This window comes from Dermacentor silvarum, unplaced genomic scaffold (genome assembly GCF_013339745.2).
Source record: "Dermacentor silvarum isolate Dsil-2018 unplaced genomic scaffold, BIME_Dsil_1.4 Seq717, whole genome shotgun sequence".
NCBI classification, from domain to species: domain Eukaryota; kingdom Metazoa; phylum Arthropoda; class Arachnida; order Ixodida; family Ixodidae; genus Dermacentor; species Dermacentor silvarum.
The window spans coordinates 2,541-15,736 of record NW_023606670.1 but is presented as its reverse complement, the minus strand read 5'-3'; the positions used below and the strand labels follow the sequence as shown (position 1 = coordinate 15,736).

The window sequence follows — 13,196 nt, the reverse complement described above, 5'->3', positions numbered from 1 at the left end:
GTGGCATTTTGGGGATGTGACGACAGTTCAAAAGGAAACGACATCACTGCTAAATCGCTTAACAGAAGAGGACTTCCAAGTGTACTTCCAGCAATGGAAGAGGTGGAACCAGTGTATTGTGTCTAATGGGAAGTCATTTGAAGGTGACCACATTGATGTATCTGAAAGTTTGGGAAACCCGCCATGGTGGCATAGTGACTTTGCCATAGTGCTGCTAAGTCTTGCTGCACAATGCGCACATGCAAAAAGTGCACAGTGATAGGAACTGCCTACTGATAGCAGTGTGCACAGCACATTGCACAAACATGTGCACACCTGGGAAAGCACGATATAACAGTCACAGGGTACTGAGATACGAATTTTGTAAAGACAAACACTAAATGACAAGCTTTCCTCTAACAGACATGAACTGTAGACGCAACAAACAAACTAAAAAAAAAATTATGGGGTTTTACGTGCCAAAACCACGATCTGATTATGAGGCACGCCGTAGTGGGGGACTCCGGAAATTTCGACCACCTGGGGTTCTTTAACGTGCACCTAAATCTAAGTACATGGGTGTTTTCGCATTTCACCCCTATCGAAATGCGGCCACCGTGAACAAACAAACTGAAGAGAAGCTTGATATACCATGCGATATGGCTCTATACATCACACCAAAACATCATGTTTGCAAATGACAAGGTGCACATTTAGGAATTAGGAAAAGGGGGTATGGCCCATGCACAGACAATTTTCTACTAAGTTTTTTTTTTTTTTTCTCTTAAGTACTTCCATCTAAATTTTTAGGTTTGGCCCTTGCATCAGAATATAGGTATGGTAGCTGGCTATGCAACATTTCATCACTATGAGAATCCGAGTGATGCATTTGAAACACAGAATGCTATGAACAAGGTAGAATCATGCTTTTCATCCTTATGTGTGAAGGTATAAGTCTCCTGTTTGTAGAGAGCCATTAATCCTTTAAGGATGAGTGCTGCCTACAGGCAACCTCGTAGAGTTCAGTTGCGAGTGCAGAGTTTTCGATTAAATGTCTTCGGCCAACATCGACCGATAGGCAGCACATGTAATTGTTGGATTAGAGCAGGAACAGAGGACAAGGAATATAAAGTTTGGCACACGACTCCCCTTTTTTGAAAGCATGGTTAGAGCAGGGCACTATTTTATAGCGATGCCTTTTGCGATGCTAACGCCTTGGCACTATTGACAAAAACTACAGAATATTAGTTCTTTAACTATCCGTTCTCAACATTCCAAAACATGCTGACACACTCTATGCATATTACAAGTGTCTCATGTGCACACAACTAGTAATTTTCAGTGTCATATGGGCCATTGTGCTTTCTAATACAGCCTTAACATCAACACATATCTTATACATATTTAAATAAATGATGACACTGTACTGCAGGCTGGTAACAGCATACAGTACAATGTTCAGGCCTTATGCAGCTACAGAATGTCATGGGTGCACTTCTTTAAGACTGCTGCACTCTCACCTTCTTCGGGCTTTGGAATATCTTTTTGCTCTTGAATCATCTAGAAGATGATGCTTTCGGTTCAAGGGGTTTTTCTGCATCCTCTTGTGAACTAGATGCGAAGTTCTGCGATGCAGGTTCTGACTCCTGCGAATCTGTGATTGAGCCTTGGGAGGTTCCATCAGTTGTCATATAGAGCAGCTCAGAGTCCTGAGAACTGGCAAGCTGGGAGTTTGAGTCACTGCAAGAGTATCTTGCACGGTCAATGCTGGTTCCTCATCCATTTTCGTGTCCATGTGCGACGAGTTAGAAGCGAGCGTTTCACTAGTGCTAGCCCCCTCTCTAGAAAAAGGTGTCTCACCAGAGCTTGCCACCTCGTTAACATCTGTCACACAGGTCACACCTACGTTTGTACTAGGCACCACCAGCACCAAACCAGATACCAGGGCATCACTAACAGCTACTGTCGCTGCAGTTCTTTTGACAGGTATCACTGTGCCTGGTGTCTCCACTGGAGCACCCAGGTTTCTCTTTCGAGTGTATGTCCGTATGGCTGGTGGAGCATGGAATGAGCTCTGGTCATTACCATCACAGGGCTCACTGCCTTTTACAGACTCATCAGCGAAAAAAGTAGAAGGCATTGGTAATCCTTGCGCAGCAGGCAGTGGAGCAGCTATCTGAGGAGCAGCCGCCAGAGAAGCAGACATCTGAGACGCAGCAGTTGAAGGTAATGAGGCTGAAGGAGCCACAGTCAAAGTAGCAGCCACCACAGGAGCCACAGTCAATGGAGCAGCTGTTGGATGAGCTGCAGTTGAAGGTCCAGATGACATGGAAGAAGAAAGTGGATGATCCCTTGAAAGTGCAGCTGCACGACTGCTCTTTTCCAGCTTTACACACCGGAAGTCCACATTATCATCAGGACCCCAGCTTATGCCCACTTTAGACACAGGTTCGTACTTGTCCTTAGACTTGCTAGCAACAGAATTGGAACTTGACGTTCGCAGTCTGTCAAATTGTGCCACTGCACGCGCTGATGTTTGAGATGCCAATGTTGATGATGTACAAGTGGTGTTGCGGCTCTTGAAGAATTTCTTGGGCTTTGGAGGCAGCGGATGGCTGCTTGTCTGTGCAGGGTCCTGAGCCGAGCCATGCAAACGTGAGCCCGCACTTTTGCTGCTGCGGGACATTTCATCATGGTCAATGTCGAAACTGAACGGATCATCATCTACTGAAGGGTTGGGAGCCTTTGCATCAGATGACACTGGTCCATCATTTACCCCATCAGGCTGGCCATTAGACTGTAAAAATCCAAATACATTTGCATAAGTTAGTCAATGTACTTTCCTCACCTATCAAAGTGAAACCTAAAATTAAGAATAAAATTTCAGAAATGAAAATTATATTTCACACTCATGTTCCACGGGAAAACAATCATATTTTACTTATATTCCACAGCAACCATAAGTACATCAGTTCCTGAGTTATATGCTATTACTAACTTTCATCTAACACAACATGCACAATTAAAAAATCCATGACACCCCTAGCAACAACCTACAAGTGAGAGGCAATAGCACCTTCAACCAGACAAGTCAGTGTGAGAGCCATACTAAAGCTCTATATGCTGTTCACAGCGGTAGCAAAAAAGCATTAAACATATGCAAGGCTTATGAAAGTCAACAAAACTGTGCTGCTACACTAATATTTCACAGCTGGCTGCTGGGACCCAGACATGTGCATACAACTATCTTGCAGGCATGTTTGTTTGTCGGCTGCCACCAGACCTACTTCCACTGCCAAGGACCGGTCTGAGGAAGCACTTTGCAAGCTGCCAAGTCATTAGCTAGTATTCAACGTAGGAGGAAGAGAGAACGCTTACCTGACTACAAAGTTTACGAGAAACCAAACAATCTTTCTAGCAGCTCATGCAGTGGTGCCATGTACAGTCATGAACAATTATAATACGAACAAGCTAGAAGTAGCTGAAGTGCGTTGTTTTGTTTTTGATTTCATCAATATGTGTAATATCATCATGATTACGGCTTCTACGCTCATTGTGGGGCTTATATCATCTTTGGCAGCCGTATACATAGCGGTACGAAATCACGCTCTCGAGCTAATACTTGCGAAAGGCGTTCTACTTTGTAATTTCTTGTTTTCATTTGTCCATGACTGTACATATATTGGGCAAATAGAACCCATCCATCAGAAGCCAGTGAACAAACATATGAAGTAAACAGCCCACACAGCACATGCATGCTGTAAGGTGTTTTGACAAGGTGTGCAATACAAAATGGAATCATAAGCAAGCATTGATTTCACACTGAACATTTTCTAGGATGCACCCAAAGAGGTATCAAAATGCAGTTAGCATAACAGCATAATTATGCAACTGCATAATTGCCCATTAGTGCCACTGAGAAGCAACCAGAAGGGGTAAGCAAATGTGGAGTAAATGAAAATCAAATTGACAGTAAGTCACCCCCCACCCCCAATTGCTTTTTTTTTAGTTCTCAGAAGGAATAAGCAGATAATCAACAGGCTCACACTGGTTCTATGAGGCATGGGCCAGTATAATGTAAGGATTCCTTTCGCTCAATTCTATTGCTTTCTTAGCATCCACCGTTCACAGCACTAATTCTAGTGATAACATGGGGAGAGCGCCGCTCGGACCACTGACAAAGAGCGAAAAGGAATAGCACTGTGGACTAGAATCATTACATTATACCAGCCATGGTTTCCTGCTAGCAGGCCCTTGGCCACAGACAGTAAGAATACATATCAGAACAGGACAAAGGGCACCGATGGGCCACCACCGGAAACTTGTCAAAAGAATAATGATGTTTTGCAGAGGAAAAGGAATGGTCTCTCAAGACCTACCTGAGCTGCTTTACGAAGGGATGTGAATGAAGTCATGCCCCACCGGTGCACAGCTGCAACTGACATTTTGGCTGAACTGGTCTTGCTGTCTCCTTTATCCAGAATAATCTGATCCAAAGGAGGAGCCAAGCGGCAGTCATGCTTGCGGCCATAAGTCTTTGCTCCAAACTTTGACATGATGCAGACCTACCAAAGCAAAATCACATGAATTAGGTCTCAAGCATGCATTTCTGTCCTCAATATTACTAGAAACAAACACGAAGTTTCACAGTGAATAGAATGGATCAGTTTAACTTTCAGGGAACCCACCCATAACTTGTGAGGCAAAATGCAGGACTGAACATGACAGGAAGCCAGAAAGTCTGATAAATGACATTTTCTTCATGCTCGATGCTATCACATATTTATTAAGGCATGTGCAACCTCTGCAGCAGGATCACAGAATAAGTGCTGAATCTCCTTTCAAGCAAACCAAATTTACAAAACTGTTTTTTTTTTTGTGCGTGCGTGTGTGTGAAGCAGTAATGCACAGTTATAAGTGAAGCAAAATGTTGCTGAATAAAGCTGCATTATAATACAGTCCGACTAGCACCATTTATAACACTAGAAACATGCTACTAATACACAGTAAAGCCTCGTTATTACGTAGTTGGCGGGGAATGTGGATCAGGTACACACTAAGCGGTGTACTAATTAACCAACAATGGCAGATGAGCGGCTATAGACTTACTGGCTAGAAAAGGTCTAAGTCTTCATTTTCACTCAAACACACAAGCAGACAAGTTTTATTTGCAAACACGCAGCAAAAAATCTGTGCTTTTCACTAGCCGCCGTGGCAGCCTTGCCAGACGACATCCTCAAACTCAGAAGGCTGTGAGCCAGTTTCTCCATCAGGCCCAACTTTTCTGTGAACGCCCTCACGATGGTCAAGGCATGCACCGCGTCAAATACAGAAGCGCCAGAAGCTATTGGAGCAGGAAACATATCATGGCCCCCATGTTGTGACAGTCGTCACTATAGGTGACGACTGCAGTCCGTGAAAGGTCCGCGCACTGCAGTTTCCCTATTTATGGACGGCACACACGACATATCACCAATTTCGCGCCAAAAAAATTTATACTATGCATGCGGTAAGCGACCTGCGGCTTAAGCGGTCAGCCAATACATGAAGTTCAATGGCGGTTAGGTGGAGGATTCATCGCCACTATATTTAAACCCGAATTACTTATTAAGCAGGTACATATTAACGAGGTTTTACTGTATAACATGAAATAATATTGCTGCATTATTCAGTCCAAATGCTACTGTCTATACTGAAGTTACATTGCCAAAGTGTTGCAACACACATTTCACTTCACAGCCACTGCATCCAACAGCTTACTAGAAAAGAGCATGGTGGTGACTATTCACTAAATTAGTCACAACAGAAGGACATGCTCTGTTAATGATTTGTCTCATGCACAGTTATATGAATAAACAGGAGTTTTTTAAGATGAGCATTCTTGTAAGATCTTTTTTTACCAGGCTGTCCATTTAAGTTACAATGGTGCAGCGAAATAATTATTGCTATGCAGCACCACCAGACCAACATATTATTAAAAAATTATGACGTTTAAATCCTGGAACTGCAGAGTGGGTTACGAGAAAAAATGTGGTGGAGGGTTCCGGATCAATTTTGACTACCCAGGGTTATTTTTAATGTGCACCCAAACCACGGTACACGAGCGTTCTTTTGCATTCTGCCCCATCAGATTGAGACTGCTGTCACCAGGAATCAAAGCTGTGACCTTGTGCTCAGCAGCACATCGCCATAGCATACCTGCCAAGTTCGAAGAAACTAAATACAGGAGACCTTCCTACGCGGAGGGGGGGGGGGGTCTGTTGGTTATACCTCCCCTCCCCCCCCAACGTCTATATTTTCAAGTACTGACAGGAGAACTTCCTTAGAATTTTATTTACAGATATACAAATGACCACATGAACATCAATGTCTCACTTTTGCAAGCATTTCGTTGTTGCTAATATTGTCTTCAAATATTCTTTCAAAATTCATTAAATTCTCAGGTCTTACGTCCCACAACCACCATCTGATAATGAGGCACGCCGTAGTGAGGACCTAGACACAGGCGAATCTTCAAGGAACAAAAGTCCCTAAGTGTATCTTCTTTATTTTTTTCGCACATCGCAATTAGAGAGCAGGGCGCGCGTGAAGTTCAAGTGCAGTGAGGAACTCCGGATTAATTTCGACCACCTGGGGTTCTTTAACATGCACCCAATAGACGCCACAGGGGCGTTTTTGCATTTCGCCCCAACTAAATGCAGCTGCCGCGGCCGAGATTTGATACCGCGAACTCGTGCTTAGCAGCGCAATGCCAAAGCAACCCAGCGGGTGTTCAAAAATTCTTCAGATAATGTTTCATTGTAAGGAATTTCAATTCTTTCACATTTTGAGAGGATGACGTTTTCCAGCAGACGAGCGACACATGGAGGAGCGGCACTGCGTCCTCGTATTTTTCCCGATGTTAAATTACCGCTAGCATTCTGCTTTGCTCTGTGGTATCAACAAAATACCCGTCACTTCGGCTGAGCACTACATTAAAAATACTTGAAGACACTTTTTGTGGTAGCGCACCTTGCTTTTAAAGCCATGACTGACTGGGCCTACGCAACGCCAGAGCAGCTGACGCTGAGGAGAACGATGGAGAATCTAGTGTCGCTAGTGGCAGAACGCGGAATTCACTCGCTAGCTTAATGAGGCTAGGGCCACTAGGGCACCCAACAACCCCCGTCAGCTTAAGGAGTGCCTCTGCGGTTAACGAAATAGCACATGTGTAGGGTTTCCCTACTACTTTCTTAGCAATTTTTTTCACAATGAACTTCGAACTGGATTGGATTCTTTTTGCCAATGTGGCCTGAAAAAGCGCTGGATGCAGATAGAAATGGGACACAACTGCAATTTCCGGGAGATTTTCCTGTCAACCGCACAACCGGAAGAAATGGTCCAAATCCGGGAGTCTCCCAGGTAATCCGGGAGAAGTGGCAGGTATGCCATAGCCACTGAGCCACCACGGCGGGTGGAACCATGTTTGGCCGCATTTTCATGAGTGACTGAAATGCCTAGGGAGCTCAATTAGCAAAATTTTACTGTGAGTCCTACATAAAAACAAGCCAGAACCTTTTTGGAACACTGAAACTAGAATTAGGACATTGTGAAAGCCAAGTTATTAGAACCCTCCAACAAATCAATATACCACAGTCTTGCTGGAGTCACAAATAATGAACTGCACCATTGTATGAACAAAAACAAGAATCATATACACCTTCAAGGAGAGTTTGATGCACCTCTGATTTTGCCAATGGCCTGGTACCTACACATGAGGTGTTTGCTATGAATGCTGCACAGAACTTGACACAGTAAAAGAAAAGAACAGGTCTTAAACACTATCCATGTGGATGTTTACAGACCACTTGGGAACTATATTGATAGGTTTATGCCTGCATGCTCGACCAACTGAAAGCAATAGCTCACCCATGCTCAAAAGGTACTGAGTATCTTTAAATATTGCAAGTAGCTGCGACTGGTTTCCTTCTGTCACTAAAGTCCATATCTGCTTGCCATCATGGCTACAGGCTTCAAGCACTCATAAGTTATTGTTATACGAAGTTTTACACTAAACGATGGCCCAAATGTTTCAATAAGCAGTTTACACATACACATAAAAGCACAAACACTTCTTCTAAATTGCACACTGTTCAATAAGCATTAGCATGCTACTGCAACCAAATTCATAGCAATCACAATGCTTTCAAAGGAGGTATTCACAACTCAATGTAGTGGTCCTTATTAATATGTAATAAATGAAGCACCTAGTATAGTTCTACTGGTTTGTGAAATCATAGAAATAGAAACAGACAGTCTAGTTGCAGAAAAGAAATGTCCCCTTATCATCGCCAAGCAACACACAGTAACACCAGCAGCACAGACAGCACCCATAAACTATATCAGTGAATCTCAATAGTATCATCATTTGCCTTCCCTGCCTTAAATGACTTCATTAGAACGACCCAGAAACTCAGCAACAGTTGACATTTTTTAAATGGTTTACTCCGTTGCTTGAAATGCATACTGCCTTTAGCACAATTATACCTACAGCATACTGTGTGTTGACACCCCACACCGTTTTTATTTAGGCCTAGTTGGTTTCATTGCAAACAATGACTGAAATTGGCTGTATTCCACCCCCCCCCCCCCCCTCCATGATCATTTCCTCTCCTTTTCAAATACGAAAATGGATGTTCTCAATAAAGGGTGATAACTTGCTGTTGTTAGTCACAAAAGATGTTATGCATTTGTATTGTCAACAAACCAAGCATAGTATCTATGAAAGCCCTTGCAGTGATGACCCACTGTACATACAACCGCTGTTAAGAGGTAAAGGGCACATCTAGTGCATGTGCCCTTTACTACTCTGCTAAATCATTTTTTCACAACACTATCAGCTTAAATATTAATCTCCCTACACATTGCATTATTTACTGCTTCACCACTAACACTGCAGAAACTAACATTGTCTGGGAATGGCTGAATGGAAAAGTTGTTTAACCCTTTAAGAGCTATGCCCAAGAATACTAATATTGCACTGGTCCTTGTCGCCCGTTATAATCCATGAAAATGAAACATTCGTACACTGGTTGCACCAACTACTCAGAAGTTGGCTAAACAAAATTTTATGGTAGGTTCTGTTTTTATACGACAGATGGCGCAATAACGCTTATCGACTGTTGGTGTTGCTCATGTCTATCATTTTCCAACATGGCGGACCAGCTCAAAAAGCACGCACATTTTTTTTAACCCAATGCAGAAATTTAATAATGAACACTGCATCAAAGAGCTTCAATGTTGCTTACGAGGTGGTCATAAGGGACAATAACAACGGCGAAAAAGACATGTTTCCTGAGGAACACTAATTATTCTAATTAAAATCAATAATTGTCACATTTAAATTTTTCTTTGAATTTTCAGTTTAAAAGGTTAGTAAAATCTTTAAGTTATCTCCGACAATATAGTGCTTGAATTTAAAGCCTGCTAATGCGTTCCTTAAGAACTGAATTTGTTGCACTTCAGAACACCCAGCACCCAAAGGGTTGAACAACTGCCTGATGTCCTTGAGATTGCATTGAACGAAATTGCTTCTGCATCAGTAAGCACAGTTGGAAAGAGCATCTTGAGCAGTACACAATCTGGGTAACAAGGACTAAGGCATATTAGATTCCTCTTCATATAAACAATGTCATAAATGCCTGTAAATTAGATCATGAACAGCACTCGTACTGCACTGATGTAGGTGTATATACAAGCAGCATATTAAAGATCCTAGAAGGCTATGAACAAGCACAGAAAAAAAAAAATAGTGCTTGCAGCAGCCTACTTTTCAATGGGCACAGGCAGAAAGGTGAACCCAATGAACACAACAAAACGATTCTCCTTATGACACAGGACATAAGTCTGTAAACATGTTGAAATGAACACAAGAGCTTAAAAATATTTTGCTATGCAAAGATCGTTCTGTGCAAGGAAAAGTCATAGACCACAGTGCCTTTTGATAACAATGTTTCAAAACATGTAACGTCCTTGAGAACATAACCATGCAAGCTTAAAAATGATACTTAGCTGGTGGCCTTTAGAAAGACAATCATGCGTATTGTGATGTTTTATGCATCATAAAGGGAATGTACACAATATGTTTGGCACTTTAAAATGACATCTTCACACAAATCAGGGAGGGGTTAAGTGATGATAAGAATCCAAATATGTAGAACATGCCCACAAGCAATACTATTACAATTATGCATGCCACAAGAAAAAATTTGCACAGCCAGTTTAAATAAGTTTACATAGGGCTCTAGACAGCAGCAACTATTGTGTAGTACATAGACCTTTTCATTTCTTAAATGAGTGACCGTGTGTCACCACAAAGAAGGAATGATTAGCTCTACAAGCACACTCCCATTTCAAGGATATGCATTGGGCAAAGTTCACAGTGAGCAGGAATACAAAAAGCAAAGACAAACATAAACAAGATTACAATGAAAGCACATGTCCATACTACTGCTACCATTGCCTTTTTTTACAGACCTGCCATTAATTCATTAAGACATTAGTTGGTGATCTGTGAAGAAAAGAAAAGCTGTGTGCTTTAAGACGACTAAAAGAAATTTGCTTAAAAAGAAAACACAAAGCCTCTAATATGAATTCTGCACAATGGTGCCATCAATCACAACGATCATAGCAAATGGCCTAAGTGACCATGCCACTGAGACACTAGATAGGAAAGCTAGGCAATAAATGTGCATAGATTTCACTCATGACATAAGGGCATCTGCTTATGTCACCAGTGAGACCGTTTAAAAAAAAAACGTACAGTACAAGGAGGCACTTGAAATTTTGTGAAAAGATGATAAACTGTTCAGTTGTTACAAGTAATTTGAATACAAGCATTGAATAAGCATCTTCTCTTGTCCTGTGCAGTACGAGAACTCACAATTGAAGCATTATGAATTTGCTACATTTCTTTCAAACACTGGGCTGTTTCTTGCGTAATCTCCTCCGCAAAAAGCCACCGAGCAACGCCTGCCCCCGCCAGTAAATTATGCAGGAATAAAACCTAGCACTTTTTGTCGCACTGCAGCTGCTACTTCAAGTACTGCCTGCGGGGTGTCTCAACGCGACAGGCGCGCAAAACTATCCACGTACACATGCGAGAAATGCCAGCGACACCATCGCGATGTATACTGTCGCAAAAATAAACTGCGAAAAGCTTCCTGTACCCACATTGACGTCCTTCTCAGTAGCCTTAGCGTGGCATTTTTTTCGCTCTGTTAACCTTACGTCTGCAACAGTAGCTTCGAAGTTGAGTGCAAGGCGCGCAAGGACAGTGTTGTTACCTTGCGATTTTCAGTTTACTGTTGGAACATGCCATGCGTGTTGGCACCATTACTGGTGCGGAAGTTGAAATGACTAGTGCCTGCCCGCCGTGGCGTTAATAAAACTGAAGGTCTTTGGACGCATTAATAATTGTCGATAAATGTTAGCACACTAAACATGCAATCGCAGTAAAATTGGCGGGCAGCGCATGGTTCGGTTACGTAACAACCAGCGTTACCATTAGCGGTCAAACAGCAAGAGCCGAAAAACCCGAATTCACAAGCGCGCCTCGGAAGTCGAAGGCAAGCAGTGATCGTGCGGCGGCAAGGTAATAGGGCGAGTAGAACCGCTATCTAACCACCGCCACGAGATGTAAACGGAAGTTCCATGATAACGAGGTGTATACCCACGTAGACGACGGCAGTTCAACCGAAACGATCTTCGAGACTCCTCGCAGGCATTACGTTAAGGTAGTGCGTTGCCTCGAAACGCATATAACGCAGCTCACGTTAGATACACAAGAAATGATGTAACACAAGCAAAGCGAAGGTGAAGGATAATCCGTGTCCCTTCTTCCGCACAACGCGGCTCTGTTCGGCGACTTGGAACAACTTAGGCCTTTTGTTGAGTAAGCGCTACAATGCGCCAAATGGTAGTAATAGAAAAGGCAAAAAATAAAGCATCGAGAATCAGTACCTAGTTCTACGGCATCCACTTCTCCATCAAATTATCGCTGAGCATGAAGATCAATTGCCATATATTAACAAACAGAGACGTTACATTTCGCCAGCCTTACAAACCCGCCATCGGGTCGTCCGCCATTATTCTAGCATCAAAAACACGGGAAGTGGCTTGAGGATCCAGCAGGTCGCAGTTGCGTACAAGATGCTTCATATAGTACAAGCAAAATAAATTCGCCTTAGGACTTAAATTAAAAGTAATAAAATAAGTAAAATTGTAATTTTTTGCTATGAATAACACCTAGAACATTTAGTGGCGTTTTCTAGGGAGCGTTTTCTAACTCAAGAGGGGAGCTAGCAGATGATCGTCTGCTAGCCGCAATATGTTGGTCAAAAAAGTGCCTTCGCAGTTTTGACGCTCAGTTCTCGGCTAACAGCCGACGGAGGCAAGTCAAACGGGAAAATCGCATACGGTTCATTTGCCGCTGTAGCTATATCGGCCAAATGGGACGCTCGCTTGGCTGAACATAAGAATGATTTAAATCGATAAAAGGAGTTCTCATCTATGTACTGTAGGTGGGTGCGGGTGATTGGAGGCCACAGCCATATTAGAACTGTTTCCCTGATTTCTTGTGGTGGTGATCACCACCACAAGAAATCAGGGAAACAGTCTATATGTATAAAAGAAAAAATTAGGTGACAGATGCGTGAGCCAACCTTCAGTGACCTTGCACGACGAAGAAGTCGCTCTTTTGAACATCTGTGCCCCTTAATCTAGAATATCTGAAATTGTGCGTTGTTAGTTTGCCAACTAAGTCCCTTTAATTGCTTCTGGCGTTCCTTTTTGAACTTATTTTTGAAGCTGTAGAAACTCTACCATACGGTTCTCGCACTTAATTAAAAGGACAACACCTTCCACCGAACTGGTGGCAGCAACGGCGCACAGGCATTGCCTCACGCATTTTCTCTGCATGTGCAGTTATCTTGGCCTGCTGCCTATCATCATTCACACGTGGAAAGCAAGCACTGATTCCAGTGAGCGACAGCTTCCTGCAAGCCCAACAGGTGTCGTCGGCTTCGTTGAGCACCGCTCATAACAAGCAGGACCATCACCGAGACTTCACTGGTGGCAGCGACGGCGCACAGGCATTGCCTCACGCATTTTCTCTGCATGTGCAGGTTAGTTCTGTTAAAATTTTGACCATTCTTCTGCTTGTGACCTGTTCGCTGTCG

The 13,196-nt window shown here is 42.9% G+C and overlaps 1 pseudogene; it reads right to left on the bottom strand.

Annotated features, from left to right (window-relative positions):
• Positions 1 to 12,111, bottom strand: part of LOC119435452 (uncharacterized) — a 94,591-nt pseudogene extending 82,480 nt beyond the window's left edge.
• Between the last annotated feature and the right edge of the window lie 1,085 nt (positions 12,112 to 13,196).